At 31.3% G+C, this 5,493-nt stretch overlaps 1 long non-coding RNA gene across 11 annotated transcripts; it reads right to left on the minus strand.

Moving 5' to 3' along the window:
• Nucleotides 1-250: 250 nt before the first annotated feature.
• On the minus strand, nt 251-4,735 carry LOC111890242 (uncharacterized). 11 transcript variants are annotated; one of them, XR_002849773.3, is made up of 8 exons: nt 3,078-3,469; nt 2,844-3,000; nt 2,642-2,736; nt 2,457-2,568; nt 2,079-2,147; nt 1,515-1,974; nt 1,301-1,416; nt 251-423 (listed from the first exon to the last, which is right to left on the minus strand). It is a non-coding gene; the product is annotated as an uncharacterized LOC111890242 (long non-coding RNA). The 11 variants fall into 11 exon arrangements; XR_006184291.2 differs by adding an exon at nt 891-1,049 and having other exon boundaries at nt 1,301-1,974; nt 3,078-3,466; XR_006184290.2 differs by lacking the exon at nt 251-423 and adding exons at nt 503-1,049; nt 4,597-4,735 and having other exon boundaries at nt 1,301-1,974; nt 3,078-3,214.
• Nucleotides 4,736-5,493: the final 758 nt, after the last annotated feature.

Here is a 5,493-nt window from a genome sequence, read left to right on the forward strand (position 1 = left end):
CATATTAATTAGGAGTTCTAATATTATGACACTTGGAAAAAAGACTACTCTTTTATTAGTATAGATAAACATTTAATTCGTAAAAATTAGTAAATAGTAAGGAAAAACTACTAAACATTTTATTTGTGATCCTAATGTAGTAAAGGATGTGGTGGTAAATTTCTTTAAATTTTGAATAAAGGATGTGGTAAATTTCTTTAAATTTTTAACTAGAAAGGTGACCCCGCGTTGCGGGGATCGGAATGTGTCGTTTTAGTATGGAAGTATAGTACATTGTTCTAATTGGTAGTTACAGTAAAGTATGTTGCTATTGTCTACGTTTCGCCCATTTACAAATACACAGATATAATGTATAATGTAGTATGCTATAATATAATGATCCCTTTGTGTTGCAAAGTAAATAGCAAGTGCGGCAGCAACACTCTGTTAAGAAAAAAGTAAAATATTACATCTCGAATATTAAATAAAGCAATGGGTAAGGCTAGGTTATGGCCAATAGGAATACCCTATAAAACAAACATAAGCAGTATAGAAATATGGACAATGTTTCAATACAATTTTCTAAAAATCAGTTGAGTATTAGTAATCATATACCTATGAACACGATAACAGACAATAGAATTGCAACCTAAGCTAAAACAAAGAAATTTTGACCACATACTTGGGTCTAAAGCATAAATCAAACACTTTCCATATATCAAAAAGGACAATATGTGCCCAGTTGAACCATGAATGATACTTTGTTCTTTTTTTATAGCACTTGTGAGTTCATTTTTTCACTGTTTGTCTTAGAAATAGATCAATTTCCACTTGATCGCCTTGTAGGAAGAGTTTGACTTTATATTGACCTCTTTTGTTTTTTTGTAAAAGATATAGTTTAAGGCTCTTACTCTACGATCAACACCCTTGATTGCATTGTTTCTAAACTGATAACAAATTTTTTCATGCGAGTCTTAATTAACTTGCAAGCTGTGAAATTTGTTTTTGAAGTAGTAGATTTCAAATGAAGGTATAGAATGTATTGTTTGGTTGTTCACAACGTATTTCACCTGCAATCAAATAAATCAATATACATAAAATATTTAATATTAAAAAATGAATCAAAATACATAAACGTTCGGTCTCTAAAACAAAAAGGCTTAAACCTATAAATTTTGAGGCTTTCGCAGGTGTCAAATAGAGAAAAAAATCAAAAAAAAAAAAAATGAAGTGTATGTTGATAAAATGGAAAGCAATCATCGCATATTGCTAAAGTAACAATGACGTCTGTAGAAAACAAAAAAAATCAAAGAATACATACCTTTGTTATACGAATCAAGCATAGGTTCACCTTAACAGGCTCCTATCTACGTAAGCGTGACTCAAATTTTGGAGGCAATGGAACGCCATGTAGTTAGCACCATTAAGAGAAATTGACTGTCAAAAGAGCAAAAATAGACACTGTTAGGATTTTGTCGGCTGCATGTAATTTTTTTTACTAATTTGTAATGAATTCGTATATTTAAAATATGTACCTCAAGTATCAATAATCTAAGCTGAGAAAAGAAATAGATCTATGAATCTACATTCTACATAGATCAACGATGTCAATAAAAAATATAAAGCCATACTACCTATTTATCACCTTCAGCAAACCCAAACCCATACAGTGCCTGATCTTTCTTTTGCCGAACCCTCTCTTTTATGTTGGGAGTCTACACCTCATTCGCCTACTTCTTGCAGTCTGTTAATATTCCAAAGATGATGCGTTCAAAAATAAGAAAAAAAAATAAACAAAATTTAGAAGCACATATATGCATAACATCAACACGGACATAATTCTCCTCACTTCCTGATGTGTCATCAACAAATATGGCACAATATTGGTTGTGAATATCAAACAGATGCATTATGTGACAGTTTACCATCCCTTTTAGGTATTCATAGGCATTTCTCTGATCTAAGTCATCAAGAATTCCACATAACCATGACTCTCTGCATTTCAGAAACTGCCCCATTTAAAATATATATATTCTCATTAATTGGTAGATAATTTGGGATTAAAAAAGGAAAACTTTGTTGTATGAATTATTAAGTACCTGTAGGTGTACACTTATGGTTTCTTGACTAATGAAAATCCAAGTCAATGCTCCCAATAAAGTTAACGGCTGTTAGTTCAAAAAAAGATTAAACAGTAAGTTTAATCAAGTGAAAAACGATGAAAGTATGATTAATATACCAAATGACATAAATAATTAAACTTAATTTTGAGTTATTTAGATTCCAACTTGTATAGATATGATAAATTTCATTCCTAAAAAAACCAACCACTCCCATAGACCTGATATAATGGAATTATATTATTTTGGTCTTATGAGAGGATATATGTGATGTTATAACCGAACCTATAATTTTTAACGGGGATGTCCATAGGTCGGACAGATCAGGGATCATATAAGATAATAGAAACATATTACCTTCTTTTTTGGGCATTTCCACAAACACCTCATGTGCACTTTCCTTCCACATAGTAACAGTTTCTAAAACCCAATTTTTTCAAGTTGAACATCTTGATATCGTTGATAATAGCTGTTAAAAAATGGTATAAGGTCTTGACAAATGTAATAGATAAAAACGAATTAATAATTAGATTGAAAGGTACTGTTGACTTCCAGGCTTCTTCTCGAATAAGCTGAATAGAATACCAACTTTACTCTGTTTCCTCCAGTGCTTTGTACGGCATGGAGTTACATACGCCTTAAAAAAGAAGAAATTTATTGGATAAAGAAGAAAGAAGAAAGTAGAAGGGAAGTAGAAGATGTGTCAGGATAAGAAGCGGAGGTGACGAAAGGGGATCGACATACTTGCATCATCGATGTTGTTTCCCTGAAAAGCTGAAATGTTATGCAACAAAGAGGAGACGCGAGCAACTGAAATCGATTTTAGGGCTTTTGTTAGGCAGCAACGGTAGAGATATAGGTGGCTGGGTATGGTAACAATGGTCCACCGTCTTCTTCCCACCTGTGGCAATATCGAATAGAGTCGGAAGCAAATATAAATGAAGTCGGTGAGAAGGAGAAATGAAGAACAAATGATACCTTGAATTGTGGACTTCTTCTTGAACGCCCGTCTAAAACTGTGGAGTTTCCGATGACTTAGCCACCGCCGATCAATTGGGAAGGTTGAATATCGGAGAGGGAGTGTGACAGATGATGGGGGTGTAGTGGATATCGACCTGATAAGGAAGAAATGGAATATCAATTAGGAGTAACCGTCGGTGGAACAGGGAAGAAGAGAGATAGAGAGCATAGGAAGGAAATGGTGAGAGGGTAGTTTGGAAAAGCAAACTGTGACACGATTGGATTTTTGGGGCGGTGGTTGCTCACGTGTACAGAACACGTATTACTTCTGAATGAAGCGGTGGATGACACCTGGTAACCCCGGTGTAGTGGTGGTAACCCAGGTAGACAACCAACACACGTGTCCACCAAATGAAACCCATTGACCAGTGAATAACGAAGAATGGAAAGAAAATAAAAATAATAAAGTGACAAATACAGCAAAATATAGAGACCTAAAATGACAGAAATAACAAATGCAAGTGGAGGGACCAAAATAGACAAATAAAGGACAGGTTTACTGTTTTTTTTTTTTCACAATCTTAATATATATATATATATATATATATATATATATATATATATATATATATATATATATATATATATATATATATATATATATATATATATTACTAAGTGTGGCTATTTTTCTCAATTTAATTCTTTAACATTCATTAAATCGTGAAAAAATAGAAATATGTTATCGAAAATTCATCAATTTTTTTGTGTGAATTTTATATAAATTTGTAGAAGCTCGGAAAAATATTAGATGTGGTTTTTAAGATTCAGATCCGATTTTTTTTTTATCTATTATAGTTTAACAAAACAAAGTTGTAAATAATATCAAATAGTAGATTAAATTGTTCACACTTTATAAAACGTGTTTATTTACAGTTTAGCTCATCGTAGAATTTTACTAGAGTTTATTGGCTTCGGAAGTATTTTATCTTATTGATGGCCTGATTTTCTTGTAAAAATTGAAATAAATTAAGGAAAATTAATTAATACCTAGAAATTTCCATATCATCTTACTATGTCACTAGATTTATGAGATAAATCGTGTTTGGATTGAAAAGGAGATTTATATATTTGTTCGTGAATAAATCTTTTATGAACATATCTAAAAACTTTTAGAAATGAAATTTGAACATCAAGCATGTAAGCTTGATTTCATCACATGCATCATGGTTTGAAGAACATGCGTGCCTTTGTTAGTTCAAAATGATGTTTTTAAGATGAAAATTCAGATGCATGTGGTTTTTGAGCTTTAAAACTTTTAAAAACTCAAGTTTTTGGGTTTGACATAGATTTTGGTTATTGGATTTCACCATCAAGCATCATGCATGATGTTTTTGGGTGAAATCCTACAACCATCATCATCTAACTCGAAGTGCATGAAATACAAATTAAAAATCATGAAGAAATGTGCAGACTGCCAAGAAAATGAGAGAAAAATCATGAAAACTTGTAGGTAATAAAGGAAGTTCAGTTTTACCTTGAAGAGTACTACTAGATGATGAAGTTTGTTAGTATATTGAGGGAAATTTAAGTAAATTTCATGGGTTTGAGAGAATAAAAGAGAAAAATGGAGTTGGTGATGGAAATAAGAGAAAATGGGAGAGAAGGAGTTAAAGGTTAGGTGTAAGTAGGGTAAAGTGTTTAGAAATTATAGGATGAGGAGTATTATGGGAGAGAGGGTCGAGTTTTGAGTGGGGGAGAGGCCGTCTCCCTCTCTTCCAGTTATTATTAAAAAATATTCCAAATTTTATAACATTTTTCCAATTTTTATAAAATGTGAATTTGTTTAGTTCATAAAACCCTTGATTTTCATCTGATAAGTAGGGATAACTGTTGATAACTTAAATTTTCTTTCCTTGATTTTATTTCCTAACTTAATTATTTTAATTTGATATTATAGAGTTTATTAAAATTTATATGGGATTTTAGATGTTAAACTTCATAAATATAAGTTTTTTACTTTAAGTGTTTTCAAGAATTTTGTAAATCTTTGGATATCAAAATAAATTCATTTTTTGAGACTTGAAATTATTTTAGATTTTCAATATCTTTTCCAGTTAGAAATAATGTTTGTAATTTGTTTTGGTCGGATTATTGGCTTTCTATGTAGTATTTTTGTGATTCAAGTGAAATTGAAGAATCAAGTATACTAGTCGTAGTTTTCAACTTTGACATAAGTTCCTACAAGTCTTTGACCTAATTTATGCTACTAGGTTAAGTGCATCATGTGTCTACATGAATGTACAAAGACACTCTAGTTAAGGAATGACCCAAATTTGATAGTTGTTATAATTAAAGTAGTTGTAGAATTTACGTATCAATGTGAAATATATGTACACTATTCCTCATTTCGAATTTTTTCCAAGCCTTTGTT

The sequence above is a fragment of the Lactuca sativa genome, chromosome 6 (assembly GCF_002870075.4).
Source record: "Lactuca sativa cultivar Salinas chromosome 6, Lsat_Salinas_v11, whole genome shotgun sequence".
Classification (NCBI taxonomy): domain Eukaryota; kingdom Viridiplantae; phylum Streptophyta; class Magnoliopsida; order Asterales; family Asteraceae; genus Lactuca; species Lactuca sativa.